Source organism: Ambystoma mexicanum, chromosome 4p (assembly GCF_040938575.1).
Source record: "Ambystoma mexicanum isolate Mex_15411 chromosome 4p, UKY_AmexF1_1, whole genome shotgun sequence".
In the NCBI taxonomy this organism is placed as follows: domain Eukaryota; kingdom Metazoa; phylum Chordata; class Amphibia; order Caudata; family Ambystomatidae; genus Ambystoma; species Ambystoma mexicanum.
In genome coordinates this window covers 49278372-49297011 of record NC_090927.1, presented here as the reverse complement: position 1 = coordinate 49297011, position 18640 = coordinate 49278372, and the positions used below count along the sequence as shown (strand labels likewise).

The window sequence follows — 18640 nt, the reverse complement described above, 5'->3', positions numbered from 1 at the left end:
GCTACGGAACAGGTAAGAGTGGGTACTTGGGGGGTGTTGTTTGCTGTTAATTCGGCAATACCTGGCTGCATTCTGAACGTCTGCTCTGTTCTTCCCTCCTTTAGCTCTGCTGAGTCTGCTCCTGCCTTTTCACTCAAGCCCTCAGCCTGACAGGTGGAATAGATTCATTGTAGGCTGAGCTCTTGGGGGGGGAGTCTTTGGCATATCACGTTAGAGACTTTTGTGTTCGAAGACAGAAGGATACTTTTCCATAACTGGGAGAGTAGTATCTGTGACAACTGGGATACCATACCTAGGCTGTGACAGATTTAGGAGCCTCAATTTTAACCGTCTCTCGGTTATGGAGGCTGCATCGGACCTATTGGCAGCCCTTATGCAGGCTTTTTCTGCTCTTCGTACCGATATGGCATCAGCACATGCGACCTTACATCAACACATGGATGTTTTACAGAGCTTTGTGCAGCCCTTACCCCATGACGAGGAATTCGGTGACGCCGCGGCTGCAGCGCCTCCTCCTGTACCACTTGTACCACCTCCGGCTCCAGCTCCAGTAGTCCTCCCTGGGCCATTCCCTTTGGCCCCACCAGAACGCTTTTTGGGTGATCCCAAAATGTATCGGACCTTTGTGAACCAATGTCGCCTTCATTTTCTTTGTTGTCCCTTGGCATTTCCTGATGCTACTACAAAGGCGCCATTTGTTCTTTCCCATTTGGGTGGCACTGCTGCAGCATGGGCTAATCCATTGCTAGAAGCAGATGACCCGGCTCTGTATGATTTCGATAGATTAATCCAAGCCATGAACAGTGTTTTTGATATGAGATATAAAGCACAGTCCTCGGATCTGGAATTCTTGGCTATTAGTCAAGGCAAGTCGGATCTCTTGACGTATCTTGCCCGTTTTAACCAATTAGCAGCTGAAACCACATGGCCAGAACAGAAGAAATCGGCTGTGTTTTATAAAGGTTTGTCAGATGACCTGAAAGATGCCCTATCAGTGGTACCTGCTCTTCCATCTGGCTTCCCCGAATTGCTAGACTTAGTCTTACAAGTCGATGCTCGACTCCGGCAAAGATGTGGCGAACGTCACTATCCCGATATTCGCAACACCCCTCGACCAGATGGAAGCACACCTGTTTCTCAGGGAGAAGCTGAACCTATGCAAGTCGGGGCAATTAGGGGTCCATTGTCCAAGACTGAACGAGAAAGGCGGGTGGTGAATAATCTATGTTTCTACTGTGGACAGTCAGGTCATTACATCCGTCTGTGTCCTAAAAGACCCGCTAAGTCGTCGGGAAACGCCAGGACTCGCCCTTGAACCGGGCCTTCCGGACGAGTCAAATGATCCCAGGCCCGGGTGAGTGTTTTCCGTCTTCACATGTTTACCTTGCTATGTCCTTTACTGCTCCCGGCGTCATTACCTTTTCCAATCCGGTAATGATAGACTCAGGGGCTAGCGGGAATTATATGGACCTTAAGTTGGCCAAACGTTACGGACTACCTATATTTCCTAAAGCAAGACCTGAGGAAATACATGCAGTAGATGGTTCACGTTTAATATCTGGACATGTGACGGATCAAACAGGTCCACTACAAATGTCCACCTTACAAGGACATTCGGAATCCATCACTTTCGACCTTATCACGGCCCCTCAATTTGGCATCATTCTGGGGCTTTCTTGGTTGCAAAAACACAATCCTGTAGTTGACTGGGTTGAACAAACCGTACGGTTCTCCTCCTCTTTTTGTATACAGAGGTGCTTAACGTCCCGTAATGTAGCGGTATTGTCCCCTTGTCTGGCGATGGTAGATTGCCTCCCTTCTATCAACGCCACGTCATCTAACCCCGTTTCGGTCCTCCCTTTGGAATACCAGGAATTTTCTGATGTGTTTAACAAAGGACTTTCAGAAAGACTGCCCCCACACATATGCTATGACTGCCCCATCGACCTAATACCTGGAGCAACAATTCCCCATGGTCGAATTTACTCCCTTACACAGAAGGAGGAAGAACATCTACGGAGCTATATTGACAACGCCTTACGTTTCGGACACATACGTCCGTCCCGTTCACCAGCGGCCTCCCCAATATTTTTTGTGCCAAAGAAAGAAGGGGATCTGCGCCCCTGTGTGGACTACTGTGCCCTTAATAAAGTCACGGTGAAGAACCAGTATCCGTTGCCACTTATTACTGAGCTCCTCGATAAAATGACCTCCTCCACTATCTTCACCAAGTTGGACTTGCGGGGGGCATACAATTTGGTGAGGATGCGAAAGGGAGATGAGTGGAAGACTGCTTTTAAGACAAAATATGGGCTTTATGAATATTGTGTGATGCCCTTTGGGCTTTGTAATGCCCCGGCGACATTTCAGCATTTTGTAAATGATATCTTCAGGGATATGCTGGATTGCTATGTTGTTATCTATTTGGATGACATTCTAATATATTCAGACACTTTGCCCCAACATATACAGCATGTGTGCTCTGTTCTACTTCGTCTAAGGGAATACTCCCTCTTTGCAAAACTGGAGAAGTGTGTGTTCCATGCATCATCTGTAGAGTTTCTGGGGTTTCAGATTTCCCGAAAAGGAGTACTCATGTGTACCTCCAAGGTTCGGGCAGTTTTGGATTGGCCCGTTCCGAGCTCAGTAAAAGCTCTTCAATCCTTCTTGGGTTTTGCCAATTTTTATAGGCGTTTCATCGCCTCATTTTCTGAAATAGTAGCCCCATTAACTCGGTTGACTAGTCCTAATGTTCCTTTTTTGTGGGATGAAGAAGCGCAAACAGCATTCCAGAACCTGAAGGACGCTTTTACCACCGCTCCTGTATTACAGCACCCCAATCCAGCTCTCCCATTCATTGTGGAAGCAGATGCCTCTGCTATAGCAGTAGGGGCCATCCTTTCGCAGGTTTGCATCGCTACTCAACGCCTACATCCAGTGGCTTTTCACTCTCGAAAACTTACCCCAGCTGAACGTAATTATACAATTATGGAAAGAGAAGTCCTTGCAATCAAGGTGGCGTTTAAAGAGTGGAGGCATCATCTCTTAGGTGCAAGACACCCGATAACTGTGTATACAGGTCATTGAAACCTTCAGGCCTTGTCACACGTGAAATGCACCAACGCCAGACAGATACGTTGGCATTTGTTTTTTACCATGTTTGATTTCACGGTGACGTATCGCCCTGGTCCATTACATGGAAAGGCAGATGCCTTATCCCGCATTGGTACTGACACGGAAACTGTCAAACAATCCACCCCGGTATTACCATCAGGGGCTGTTATATGTGTTTGTTCGGTCTCTCCGTCAATTGTAGTCAGTTTACGGAGATGGGCCAGGGATCATGTTTCTGTCCTGAAGGAAATGGACGCTGAACTGATCTCCGGACTTCCCTACGTTAAAGGTCTACTATACCTACCGGACAACCTAACCAGACGGAAGGCTCTTGAATGGTCCCATGACCTCCCGTTAGCTGCCCATCCTGGCCAGGCAAAAACCTACGATCTTTTGCACCGTTGGTGCTGGTGGCCTGGAATGAAGAAAGATACCGAACAATACGTCCGTAGGTGTGCCGTATGCACACAATGCAAAAGACAACCTGGTAAACCCGTTGGTCTTCTAATGTGTATGCCTTTACCACCGCACCCATGGCACACGGTGACCCTGGATTTTGTGGTAGAACTCCCCTGTATCGGGGGTATGTCCACAATTCTTGTGATAGTGGATGTCTTTACCAAGATGGCTCGGTTCATACCATGTTCGGGAATACCAACTGCTCCCACATTAGCGTACTTATTCTTTGACCATGTGGTACGCTTTTTTGGTCTACCTACAATTCTGATTTCCGACCGGGGGTCTCAGTTTACCTCGCGCTTTTGGCACGTTCTCACTTCCTCATTGGGTGTTGATGCCCGCTTGTCCTCGGCCTACCACCCCCAAACGGATGGCCAGACCGAACGTACCAATGGCACCATGGAACAGTTTCTTCGATGTCTGTGTCTACAACATCAATCAAATTGGCTGTCGGTCTTAGGTGCTGCGGAATTTGCCTATAACAACTCCCTGCACTCATCGGTTGGCTGTTCTCCGTTCTATGCGTTATATGGGTTGCATCCAAGGACCCTTCCACCTGTTTTGCCTTCCTTACGGCAAGTTCCTGCAGTCAATGCAGTTAGGGATTCATTGATTGACATCCGTAAATCCGTATTGGCACATCTACAAGCTGCACAACATCGCAACAAGATACAGGCGGACAAGCGGCGTGCTCCGGCTCCCCCTTATTCCCGTGGGGACCGCGTATGGCTCTCAACAAAGCACCTGGCCATTCGGGGTAAACGGAAACTTTTACCATGTTTTGTGGGTCCTTACACGATCCTGCGGTGTCTCAACCCCGTTGCTGTTCGTCTGGACATACCAGTACATTGGAGGGTGCACCCGGTCTTTCATGTCTCCTTGGTTCGGCCTTTTGTACCTGGCACCCGAATGCCTCCCATCCCGGCCCCACTTACCGTCCGTGGCGAGGATGAATACGAGGTGCGTGCCATTCTAGACACCCGCCTCTGCCGTGGGGTTCAGTCCTATTTGATTGACTGGGTGGGGTATGGCCCAGAGGACAGGTCCTGGGAACCAGCCTCTAATCTGAATGCACCCCGTTTGTTGCGTGCTTTCTGGTTGCATCGCTTGCGCGGGCACTGGAGAAATCGCCCTTTGTGGAGGGGTACTGTCACATCCCGTTCTTGTTGGAAATTGCCATGGCGTTTATATGAGCGCTCTTCAACACACAGAACCCACTAAAACTACAATTCCCATCTTCCTACTATGTTAGTCACGTGACACGCACGTACCACGTTGCCGTGTCTTCTGAAGACCATATTTAATACTGTCTGTTCGAGTGCCCAGCGCTCCTAAACTGTGTTAGTTTCGAGCATTGTTTCCTGACTCCTGTTTGATCTTGCATCCTGTGCTGAATCCAAGCCTTCGCCCCTGCCCTTTCCTTCCTGTTTCCGACACCCGCCCCTCTTCGACTGATTTCCCCGGAATCCCCGAACTCGGCTTGCATCTCGACCTCCACTGGTTAAAGTCCTCTGGCTGTGACGCTTTTTTCACTCGAATACGAAAATAAAGGAACTAGCGTGAAGTAACGCTTATTTCCTTTGCCCTTAATTTTGTTTACTTCAACAATCATTTTTTTTTACACTGTTTAATTTGGACGCTTTGCTGAATTCTCTTAAAGTTATTTCTGGGTATTTTTTGGACGCTTTGCTGAATACACTATTGGATTGCTTTGGACATATTGGGACGCTTTGCTGAAATCGATTTGGATTACTTTGGGATATTCTTTGGGACGCTTTACTGATTCTACTTTTGAACACTGTGGATATCTTCTTGGGACGCTTTGCAGCACTGAGGTCCTGAGGCACTGGCGCACTCCTCCTTCACCGTGGATATAAGAATTCCCCTCTTTGTCCATTACTAGTAGGTTACTGGTACATTTTTGCTACGGAACAGGTAAGAGTGGGTACTTGGGGGGTGTTGTTTGCTGTTAATTCGGCAATACCTGGCTGCATTCTGAACGTCTGCTCTGTTCTTCCCTCCTTTAGCTCTGCTGAGTCTGCTCCTGCCTTTTCACTCAAGCCCTCAGCCTGACAGGTGGAATAGATTCATTGTAGGCTGAGCTCTTGGGGGGGAAGTCTTTGGCATATCACGTTAGAGACTTTCGTGTTCGAAGACAGAAGGATACTTTTCCATAACTGGGAGAGTAGTATCTGTGACAACTGGGATACCATACCTAGGCTGTGACAGGTATGTACACGATCACAATAACGCACTTTGTACTCGGAAGTCAATAATGATAAATATATACAATTCTAAAGTGGTACCACCAATGTTATCGAATCTCATTAAAGTGCATCAACTGTACGGTGAAAATGTCACACAGATCAACAACGAGGAAACCAGCAATAGAGATAGGAAGGAACGCAAGATGGTTGAAACAATAGGCAGAATGCTGACCCCTACCAATAAGCACAGTTCTGTGTGGAGATCCCCCCACCTGTGCAACCTGTAAAATAAAGATATAAAGCACAAGCACAGTCCATATGTTCAATAGTCTAACTTCCTCCTATTAAGGTTTTACCCCCCTATGTACCTGGTGGAGTAGAATTCTCTGTAGATGCATTGACCGATCCTTCTTGAGTGACTCCCTTTAAAGCAGGAGCCACGGATCGTCGAGAGGCGTTCGGTGTCGGGAAATAAACGGCCCTTCTTGAGTGCCCTCCCTTTAAGGCAGGAGTCACGGGTCGTCGAACGTCCCACAGGTTGAACTACGGCGGTGAAGTGGCAGCTTCGTTCCTAGCGGTGCTCGTCGACGACAGAGCGTTGGCGTCCTGCAAGGAAGAGGCGTGCAGGGAGCACTTTCTGGACCGCAAAGAGATGATGAAGAACTGTGGCCCAGCAAGGGGGTTGAGTCGTCGGCGTCTCTGTGGTCTTTAGGTGGCGGGAAACCCACCGGTGGATGCTCCTCGGCGCATCGACGGTCGGGCCTTCTCCAGCGGGACAAAGCGGGCGACGATGCAGACGAGAGCGTCCGATGATCAATTGAAGTTCTTAGGCAAACGGGAGCACGGCGGCTCCGGTCGGCGGCGGCGGTCGTCGACAGTGGCAGACAACAGTCCGAGTGCTTCTCTTTGAGATTCCGCGGCAGTCCCCGTCTCGGGTCGGCAGCCTGTCGAAGGTCTGTCTACCAGGGAGTTTTGGCAAAGATCTGCTGTGCACGATGGTCCCTCATAGCTCGGGAAGAGGGTGCCTTACCAGGTCCTCTCTGGGTCAGTCCTTGGAGGCACAGCAGCTTTCAGATTGTGAAGGAGAGCAACATCACTTCTTCTCGTCCAGCGGGGCTTCAAGGTCAAGCTTCAGTTACTCCAGTTACTCGTCGTAGTGGACTTCAGCTTCTGAACACGATTCCTAGCAGTGAGAGGTCCCCAGATATACTGTTGATCTCCCATTCATTCCGCTGGGTCACACTCAAGCATCCAATCACGACTAAGGGCATTCATGCTGGCAGGCAGCCAATCAGGCACACGAGGTATTCAGGCCATTCACTTCTCTCCAGACACTCACAACCAGTTATGTGTATTGGGACAAGTACCGAGCCATTCAACACTCCAAGCTGCATTCATACCGGTTTCGGGCAGGGCTGTCTCAGTCATTGTGTCAACCACCAGATACTAGACATCCACAACACAGAATGCATATTCATCACACACTCTTTTCACCCAGGTCCCACCCACAGGAGGTACCCACAACATACATCACCGGGAAGGCTCCAGCTAGTCTGGCCGGGCCTTCACAACAACACCATATATGGCATTTCCACCCAACAGCCAGTCAGGGGTAAGGGACAGAGTCAGGGCTTCCCAGGACTTTGGGAAAAACAAGGTAATGGGTAATAGAAAGCAAGAGGCCACAGGGGCCATCTTGTTTTCCATCAGGAATCAACTGATCCCAATGGCAGGGCCGGGGTATCCCAAAATGGAGGATACTCCGCGCACCTGTCAAATTCAGCATGGAGCTGCACCAGCCCATGACCTGCTCTGTGGGCCACCCACAGGTGCCCAAAAACATACACTAGGGGCACAGGGTTGTACCCCCCCCATGGGTGCCATAAGGGTATCCCACGGGTCCGTTCACCAAACCAAAAGAGACAGTCCCACATGAACGCCTGCGCGGAAAACACAACAGAACACACGATAAAAAGCAGTAAAGGACAAGGATACGGAGGCCCTGTCCCTCCGATGCATTTCCAGCATCACAGTCGCCCCTGAGGTGGAGGGTGCCTAATCTCCCACGGGATAGCCACCCTCATCCAGACGGTCAACATACTTTCTGGAAAGACCATCTGCATTATCGTGGCTCTTCCCTGGTCTGTGCTCTATGGTGAAGTCTAGCCCTTGCAGGCTAATGGACCACCTGAGCAGTTTCGGGTTCTCACCCTTCATCTGCATAAGCCACTTCAGGGGCTTATGATCTGTTTGGACCTTGAAGGTAGACCCCGTAAGGTAGGGCCTAAAACGCCTAAGGCTCCAAACTATACTAAAACACTCCTTTTCAACAGTAGCCCACCTAAGTTCTCTACCCTTAAATTGTCTACTGATGAATATGATAGGATGTTCTCTCCCTTTGTCATCTAACTGGGACAAGACAGCTCCAATTCCGGTGTTGCAGGCATCCGTCTGAACGACAAAGGGTCGGCTGTAGTCAGGCGCACACAACACGGGTGCCCTACACAGACTTTCTTTCAAGCCATCAAAGGCCCTCTGACAGCCTTCAGTCCAATTAACCTTCCCAGGCTGCTTGGGTGAAGTCAGAGCTGTCAGTGGTGCAGCTATGGTTCCATAGTCTGTCATGAAATTGCGATAATACCAGGTGAGGCCCAAAAAGGCTCTCACCTGAGTTTGTGTAGTGGGAGTCTCCCGGTCCTGTACATCCTGTACCTTACTGGGGAGAGGTTGGATTTGACCCCCTCCTACCTCATGACCAAGATATGTGACTTTCCCCTGAGCTATCTGGCACTTGGTGGCCTTGATAGTGAGGTTAGCCCTTTTTAAGGCCTGCAACACCTTATCCAGATGTGTCAAATGCTCTTCCCAGGTGGAACTGTAGACGGCAATGTCATCTAAATAAGCCACACAAAAGGCTTCCAGCCCTCTGAGAGCATGATTGACCAATCTCTGGAAGGTGGCAGGGGCCTCTTCAACCCAAAAGGCATGACCCTAAACTGGTAGAGTCCCTCCGGTGTTGAGAACGCTGTCTTTTCCTTGGCATGGTCCGTCAGAGCTATTTGCCAGTATCCTTAGGTGAGGTCAAAGGTGCTCACAAATTTGGCAGCACCTATGGTGTCCACGAGCTCATCGGCCCTGGGCAATGGGTGCGCGTCAGTTTTGGTGACGGCATTGACTCCTCGGTAGTCCACACAGAACCTCCAATCCTTGGTACCCTCCTGGGAATTCTCCTTGGGGACAAGGACCACGGAACTGGACCAGGGACTGGTTGAGGGTTCAATAACACCCAGATCCAACATCTTGGCGACCTCAGCCTGGATGTGGTTCTTAACCGTATCTGACTTTCGGTAGCTCCTGCTCTTGACAGACACGCTGTCACCAGTGTCAATCTCGTGCTTACACCACGGTGTAAGGCCTGGCGTCAGCGAAAACAGAGAGGCATACTGCTGGAGCAAAGTCCTGCAGGCCCTCTGCTGCTCGGTTGTCAAATCTGGAGAGAGCTGCACTCCCTCCACTGAGCCATCCTGAGGGTTGCTATGCAGAAAATCAGGAAGGGGCTGTCTCTCATCCTCTTCTTGCTCTGAAGCCAGCAAGAGACATGAGACTTTGACTAGCCTGTGGAAAGGCTTGAGCCTATTGACATGGAATACCTGAGGGGCTGCCCCTGGGATTCCCATGTCAACCAGATAGTTGACCTCGCCCATCTTGGAGATTATCCGCAAGGGTCCGGTCCATTTATCTGCCAATGCCCGAGGCTTGGTAGGCTCCATCACGAGGACCTCCTGTCCCGGAGTCCAATCCACTTGCGATGCTTTAAGGTCATGCCAGTATTTGTTCAATTCCTGGCTGGCCTTGAGATTCGCCGTTGCTTGACCCATCATCTGTGTCATCCTCCGCCTGAGGCCTAACACATAGTCCCCCACTTGCTTGGCGGGACCGGGAGGGGGTGGCTTCCAAACCTTCTCTGATCAAGGCAAGGGGTCCCCTCACGGGATGTCCAAAGAGTAACTCAAAGGGGCTGAAACCAACACCCTCTTGAGGTACCTCTCTGTAAGCAAACAGCAGGCATGGCAGGAGGAGATCCCATTTCCTCCTTAGGGGCTCTTCCAAAGCACCTAGCATGTCCTTGAGAGTTTTATTAAATCTCTCAACCAGACCATTGGTCTGGGGGTGGTAAGAGGTGGAGAACTTGCAGGTTACCCGCACTCTTTCCACATGGTTTTCATGTAACTAGACATGAAGTTAGATCCTCTGTCAGAGACAACCTCCTTGGGGAATCCAACATGGGTGAAAATGCCCAGGAGAGCCCTGGCAACCACCTTGGCAGTAACAGTCCAAAGGGGTATAGCCTCAAGGTACCTGGTGGCATGATCTACCAAAACCAGGATGAACCGATGTCCACCTGACGTGGGAGGGTCAAGGGGACCGGCAATGTTGATGCCCGCCCTCTCAAACGGTGTGCCAACCACTGGCAATGGCTGCAGTGGGGCAATGAAACTGCCTCCAGTTTTGCCAGACAACTGACAAGTTGGGCAGGTCTGCAGTAGGACTCCACTTCTACTCTCATCCGAGGCCAGTAGAAATGGGCAGAGAGCCTCTGCTTAGTCTTCTTGGTACCAAGATGACCAGCCAAGGGCACCTCATGCGCCAACTGCAGTAGGAAGGGCCTGTAAACCTGGGGTACCACCAACCTCTTGAGGGCACCAGGTTCAGGCTTAGTGGGCTCACTAACAAGGAGCTCACCCTCCCAATACATCCGGAATGTCCTAGGCACTTCTCCTTGTGCCCGGGGCAGGGCCTGTTTCCTCAGACCCTCGAGAGAGGGACACTCTCTCTGTCCTTTACAGAAGTCTGCCCGGGAGGGTCCCCCTTCAGCTAACAAGCAGTGAAGATCGGGATGATCCTCCGGGTTGAGAACCTCTCCCACAGGAGAGTCTTCTGGCTCTTCTCCCACAGGAATTGAGAGGGGGTTTACCTCTGGACCCAGCCCGTCTGGAGCATGGATCCCAATGGGTGCTGTAGGAACAGCAGGAAGAGAAGGAGCTCCCTCCACAGAGGTGGCCTTCTTGTTCTTCCTTCGTCTTGCCTTAGGCCGCGCCTTCGGCTCGGGTACCTGACTCACAGCCAGACCCGGTGTCCCCTGTGATCTAGTGACCGCAGCAGCAGTCATGGGAAGACCATCCGCAATCAATCCCAACTCTACTAGATCGTTACCTAACAGAATGTTAGCAGGGACATTGTCCTGAACCAGGACAGGAAGCTTTGCTGTCTTGTCTCCAACAACGAGTGTGACTCGGGCTACAGGCGATAATTTGGGAGGCCCACCAGCTAACCTGGTGGTTCTCAGAGGAGCACCTACATAGTCCTCTGGCTTGAGCAGGGTCCTGTCCACCACTGTCATGCTTGCCCCAGTGTCTCTCAAACCAGTGGAAGGCTGGCCATTCAGGAGGACACTTCTCAAAAATCTACGGGTGTTCTGTGGGATAGTCGCCAGTACTTCCGCGTACTGGTCCCAGGCCCCAAGGGACACTAAGGAAATCTCTACGGGAGCACCAAATGTGATCCCTGTAGAGGAGGTGAGGACAGTGGCCTCCACCTCAGACATGGGGTAAGGGTAAGTCAGGCTGACAGCCTGTACTCCGAGTGCTTTACCTTTACACTTGGCGTCACCCCTTTTGTGATCCAGAGCCCCGCAGTCCCAACAAGTGCCGGGAGTGCGGGGTACGGTACTGGAACCACTGGGAGCCTGCTTTGCAGCAGGTGGACCACTACTCTTATTCCCACCCACAGATGACTTATCCCCACTAGATTGTTGGGTCTTAGGAGAGGAGGGTTTAGGTTTATTCGACTGTGACTGCTTTTGGGACTCCTCAGCTTTCTGAGACGCCCCCTTTTCTTTGTCCTTGTCCTTCCCACTGGAGTCCTTAGGGGACACCCGGTGGGAGACCCACTTGTCAGACAACCTAGCCAGCTTAAAGGGTTCCAAAATGTTCTGGTCAGCAACATACTGACGCAGCTCCGGTGAACAGGCTTCAGAAAAATGCTCAAAAAACAACAGGTGGGACAATTCAACAAAAGTTTTCACCTTGTAACCATCAATCCACCCCATCATGTTCATGTGCGCAGCACTCACCCAATCAACCCAAGACACATTCTCTCTTTTCTTAAAATCCCTGAACCTTTTAAGGTATTGGGTTGGTGTCTTGCCAAACTTGGCAATCAAAGCAGATTTCATACACTCATACTGACCCCTTTCTTCCACACTCAGATTCAGAATACACTCATATCCAGTTTGAGGCACTCTGCTTAGCAAACACTTAGCCCAATCTCTTTTGTCAACATCATGAATTGCACAAGCCATTTCAAACGCTTCAATCCATTGGAGGATATCGGAACCCTCCACAAACACACCAACCAAATCCTTCATAGATTTAGCTGCTGGGGACCTGACACTCTCACTGGGTTTCACTGAAGTCTCCACTCGAGCTTTCTCTAGCTGGATTCTCTGACATTCAGTGTCCTTGTCTTTGAGTTCAGGATCCCTATTCTTGAGTTCAAGATCCCTATTCTTGAGCTCCACTTGTTGAGCCAACTCCCCCTTCTTAAGCTCAGCATCTATTTCCAACTTGCGATATTCAAAGGCCAATTTCATCCTTAATAACTCAAGCTCCAAGGTATTGCTGGGGTTCGGAACAGAGGCAGCAGGAATGGTGGCATTCCCAGAAACAGATTCAGTAGAAACCCCAGGGGCAGAGTCCTCATTGGTTGCATTCCCCCCCTCATCAAGAATTTCACCATCGGTCTGGTAGTCCACCAGGGCAGCTATCAGCTCAGCCCAAGACTTATCCACAAAGTCTAACTCCCTGGCTTCAACAGCACTCTGGAGAGCCTCTAAGCTCATCCGAGTCAATTTACCATTCGCAATAGAATCCATGGCTTGTAATGCAGTTATTTTGTACACACCCAAACCTTAATCTAATAAAGTGCAGATATTTTGTAAGTGGCACAGTTATACACTGAGTCTTAAAACCATAAGCATCCCACCGCTGCCAACAGTGTAAAGACTGGTAGGGGGGTCTGTACTTCCGCTCTCTATATGGTAGAGGGGAGGCACAGAGGACCCCAGCCAAGATTCTCTATTATTGGTAACGTAGTCGAGCAATCAAGGCCTAGCTTCTCAGGAGGTGATGCGGGCTGGTTCTTAAGTACAGTGTAGTCCCCGAACCCCCACAAAGGAATGTCCACACACTGTTTTACTGAAAACACAGTCTTTATATAATTAATATTCAAAGGTATGTACACGATCACAATAACGCACTTTGTACTCGGAAGTCAATAATGATAAATATATACAATTCTAAAGTGGTACCACCAATGTTATCGAATCTCATTAAAGTGCATCAACTGTATGGTTAAAATGTCACACAGATCAACAACGAAGAAACCAACAATAGAGATAGGAAGGAACGCAAGATGGTTGAAACAATAGGCAGAATGCTGACCCCTTCCAATAGGCACAGTTCTGTGTGGAGATCCCCCCACCTGGGCAACCTGTAAAATAAAGATATATAGCACAAGCCCAGTCCATATGTTCAATAGTCTTACTTCCTCCTATTAAGGTTTTACCCCCACAATGTACCCGGTGGAGTAGAGTTCTCTGAAGATGCGTCGACCGTTCCTTCTTGAGTGACTCCCTTTAAAGCAGGAGCCACGGATCGTCGAGAGGCGTTGAGGAACTCAGCGTTCAGTGTTGGGAAATTGACAGCCCTTCTTGAGTGCCCTCCCTTTACGGCAGGAGTCACAGGTCGTAGAACGTCCGACGGAGAACAGGTTGAACTACGGCGGTGAAGTGGCAGCTTCGTTCCTAGCGGTGCTCGTCGACGACAGAGCGTTGGCGTCCTGCAAGGAAGAGGGGTGCGGGGCACCTCGGTGACGATAGTTCTGGACCGCAAAGAGATGATGAAGAACTGTGGCCCAGCAAGGGCGTCGAGTCATCGGCGTCTCTGTGGTCTTTAGGTGGCGGGAAACCCACCGGTGGATGCTCCTCGGCACGTCGACGGTCGGGCCTTCTCCAGCGGGCGACGATGCAGACGAGAGCATCCGATGATCAATTGAAGTTCTTAGGCAAACTGGAGCACGGCGGCTCCAGTCAGCGACGGCGGTCGTCGACAATGGCAGACAACAGTCCGAGTGCTTCTCTTTGAGATTCCGCGGCAGTCCCCGTCTCGGGTCGGCAGCCTGTCGAAGGTGTGTCTACCAGGGAGCTTTGGCAAAGATCAGCTGTGCACGATGGTCCCTCATAGCTCGGGAAGAGGGCGCCTTACCAGGTCCTCTCTGGGTCAGTCCTTGGAGGCACAGCAGCTTTCAGATTGTGAAGGAGAGCAACAGCACTTCTTCTCGTCCAGTGGGGTTTCAAGGTCAAGCTTCAGTTACTCCAGTTACTCGTCGTAGTGGACTTCAGCTTCTGAACATGATTCCTAGCATTGAGAGGTCCCTAGATATACTGTTGATCTCCCATTCATTCCGCTGGGTCACACTCAAGCATCCAATCACGACTAAGGGCATTCATGCAGGCAGGCAGCCAATCAGGCACATGAGGTATTCAGGCCATTCACTTCTCTCCAGACACTCACAACAAGTTATGTGTATTGGGACAAGTACCGAGCCATTCAACACTCCAAGCTGCATTCATATCGGTTTCGGGCAGGGCTGTCTCAGTCATTGTGTCAACCACCAGATACTAGACATCCACAACACAGAATGCATATTCGTCACACACTCTATTCACCCAGGTCCCACCCACAGGAGGTACCCACAACATACATCACCGGGAAGGCTCCAGCTAGTCTGGCCGGGCCTTCACAACAACACCATACATGGCATTTCCACCCAACAGCCAGTCGGGGGGAAGGGACAGAGTCAGGGCTTCCCATGACTTTGGGAAAACAAGGTAATGGGTAATAGAAAGCAAGAGGCCACAGGGGCCATCTTGTTTTCCATCAGGAATCAACTGATCCCAATGGCAGGGCCGGGGTATCCCAAAATGGAGGATACTCAGCGCACCTGTCAAATTCAGCATGGAGCTGCCACCAGCCCATACCCTGCTCTGTGGACCACCCACAGGTGCCCAAAAACATATACTAGGGGCACAGGGTTGTACCCCCACCCATGGGTGCCATAAGGGTATCCCACGGGTCCGTTCACCAAACCAAAAGAGAGAGAGCTGCACCGCCAGGAGTCCCACATGAACTCCTGCGTGTAAAACACAACAGAACCCACGATAGAAAGCAGTAAAGGACTGTCCCTCCGATGCATTTCCAGCATCACAGGTCTGCCTTCCAGTACTGTCACAAGGAGGTTTAAAAACTGGTGTAGGGAAGCAAACAAAAGATCCCCAACACTTGGTGGTTGATCCCTTTCCCGAAAGCCTTTTCAGTGTCATTCATACATCTCCCTTGGGGGCAGGTCTGCCTTCCAGGACTGTTACAAGGAGGCTCAAAAACTGGTGTAGGGAAGCAAACAAAAGATCCACAAGGCTTGAGGGTTGAACCCCCACCCCCTTTCCCCAAAGCCTTTTTGTTGTCATTCATACATTTCCCCTGCTCTTTCTGATCTATGTCTTAGCTGTTGCACTATCTGAAATGTCATCAGGCCACGTACGATGGTTAATTTCACATCCTCACTGTTAATGGCCTCTAAGAATGTTATTGTATTTTCCCTTGTTCCCTCCCTTGCCTTGAAGTGCTTTGAAACACATTGTGTATAGGCACTATATAAATAAACCATCATATCATGTATACTTTGTGGGCAGGTCTTCCTTCCAGGACTGTTACAAGGAGGTTCAAAAACTGGTTTAGGGAAGCAAACAAGATCCACAAGGCTTGGGGATTGATACCCTTTCCGCAGAGCCTTTCCAAATGTTGTTCAAGTTTATTCCTTGTTTGCAGACCCACCTCCCAGGGGCTGCAAAAAGGTAAAATAGCTGGGTTCTCTTTTTGAAGCTGTGTTTTGCATTTTTCTCTCACTTGTAGTCGTAGACCCTTCTATCTATACCGCTTCTCTTGGTCAGCTCTCTAGACAAGTTTGGTACACCACGTTCTTCAATTTCCCATTTTTGTCTCTGTGTTTTCAAGGTCACCCACAACCTTGGTTTACTCTCCTGATAAGGTCTTTGAGTGTTGTTGGACCATACGAAGTTCGGACCCTTGTGAAGTATTGTTTGGGGAGCACTTTCCCCCCATGGGTCTCAGACCCCCTTCACGTGCTCGCTCAGTGTTGCTTTGTTCCAATCTTTCTCTATTCCACAGCCCTGGTTTACTCTCCTGCCAAGGTCTGTGAGTGTTGCTGGTTTCTGTAGGGTTTGTAATCTCCCTTGGTCTGAGTTGGAGTATGACGTTTGATATTGGTTCCAGACCCCATCTACTTGGTTGCACACAATGATATTTCTCTTCGCTCTTCCTTCACTCCACAGGCTTGGTTCACTCTTCTGCCAAGGTCTGTGAATGTGTTTCACTTTTATAAAGTTTGTATTTCCACCTGTCACTGAACGTGGTATGGATTTTTGCTTTGGGTCCAAGACCCCCTCTTCTAGGAGCCTCAGCCCCAGTTAGTGTCCCAACCTCTAAACTGGCCACCCTTGTGCCTGTCGGGCCTTGGCCTTGTCCCTCCAGTTGTTTGCGTGTCTCCCAGAAGATATGGTGGCTTCTAGGGCTCAGCAGGATCTTCTGCAGTTCTTCGCTTGTCCTTGCTGCAGGTCTCTGTTGGATCAGCGTCAGCGTAGCCGCTCTGGTAACCGGCAGGTAAATCTTGTCCTTTCTGCTCTGCCACCTGCATTATCAGTCTCCTGTAGCCCTGCCTTCCCACTGCCCACAGTCAGTTCCTTCTTGCTGCAACTCTGCTCGGCCTCAGTGAAGTGCTTGGTCGGCAAAAAGGCCTTCCAAAAAGGCAAAGAAAAGACAACACCGGTCTCCTCCTTCTTCCTCTTCTTCGACAACGTCTGAGGAATTTATTACATATCCATCAAAACATGATTCCACTGAAAAGTGGGAGGCCTTTAGATCTTCTATGTTAAAGACTTCTGAGAATGCAGCCCAGACCCCATCAGAAAAATCTAAAGAAGGCCATGCCTCTGCTCACACAAAGAGTGACAGGGGAAGATCTAAAATGAGAAAATCCGACAAAAAAGTGTTGAGGGTATCGTCCAGGGATTCTTCCGCGAAGCCTACTCCCGGTGCTAAAACCGGAGACGAAACCCTATAAAATGGCGGCAGATTCTCATCCGCCAATACAATCCTCGACAAAGACTTCCTCGAAGCCTCGTCGAAGGCCATCAAGTACAAAGTGTCGACAGAGCATTCCAATGTCCAGTCGAGTACACTATCAAAGGTGTTGAAGGATCCTTCGAAGGTATCGACGAAATCGAGTTTGTCTTCGACAAAACCCTCTAGTACTTCGAAGGTATCGAACGGCTTTGACAGCATCGAAGGCGATTCCTATTTCGACGCTGTTGTTGACGTCTTCATTCATTCCTGTAACATAATCGACTTCTGTGTTGAAAGTCTATGCCATCTGAAAAGTTCTATCACCCTGAGGGTAGACAAGATTTCTTCAAAACCATGTCCTCCATTTCTGAGGAAGGTTCTTCAGAAGGGGAAGACATTTCGCCGGCTGGTGTAAAATATGGAACAAGAGAGGTTCCTGAGGAATTGATTGACACCCTTTCAAAAATGGCAGACTTGTATGAATGCTTGCAAACTGCAAGTGGCCTGGACACATCTCCAGAGTATGAACTTGAAAAGCCTAATCCAGCTGACCATGCAGAGGTAGGATACAGGAAATAAATGAATAAGGTGACTGAATTTATGGGGTGGACCAGAAATTCCCCAGTTTACCAAGAGGATGATATGACAGACATCCTTTCAGGAGGTCCCCAGCAAGACCCCATACTTCCTTTTCATGTAGCTCTGCAAAGTAAGGTAACTGCTAAATGGGTAAATCCTGAATCTACCCAGGCAGTAAATAAAAACTACGCTGCAAAATGTAGACCCTGTTCGTCAGATCGCGAATATTTGAGAAAGCACCCATCACCAGAAAATCTAGTGGTTCAGGCTGCCACGTCCACCAGGAATGCGGCATTCCCTTCAATTCCCCCAGACAGGGATGATAAAAAAAGTTGATGCATGGACCCGCAAGATTTCTTTCTTCAGGGAGCATGACATTAAAATCTACTAACGTAACTTGCACCCTTGCAAGATTTATGCACACCCTATGGGACTGCATAACAACGGCAGCTGAGCACATCCCTGAAGGTGAAGAGCAGGAAAGATTCCTGGCTATAGTAAGGGATGGAAAGGAGGCAATGGGAGAATGCCTTCAAGCAGGTTTGGACACGGCTGACAGCATCAGTGGGTCCATGGCGTGTAGCACAGTGCTACGTAGATTTGCGTGGCTGAGGAAGTTGGGTTTCGCACCGGATGTGCAGGCCAGACCTCTTAACATGCCATTTGACAGCTCGAGGTTTTTCGGCAGCAAGGCTTATGAAACTTTGGAGAAGCTGCAGACCTCCAAAGTGGCAGCAAAATCCCTTAGTGGGGTTACACGACAACCTCAACAACGCCCCTACACAGGTTCATCTTCCGGGAGGGGTCATTCCTTTTGTTTCTATTCCTCATTTGGAAGAGGAAGGGGACAGGCCAGTCAGAGAGCACACAGGAAATTTCCTTGGGGGCGAGGAAGAGGTGCTAGATCTGCCCCAGCAGCGGCAACTGTCCCATCAGCCGCTACTGCAGCTGCCGCAAAACCACTCTGAGGTTTTAACCAACAAGACCCCGGTGGGAGGCAGGATCTCGCAACATCTGGAA

General features: G+C 49.8%; 1 pseudogene; it reads left to right on the top strand.

The window, feature by feature from the left end:
* The window catches only part of LOC138452735 (zinc finger protein 208-like), a 276255-nt pseudogene that overhangs the window by 14979 nt on the left and 242636 nt on the right, over positions 1 to 18640 (top strand).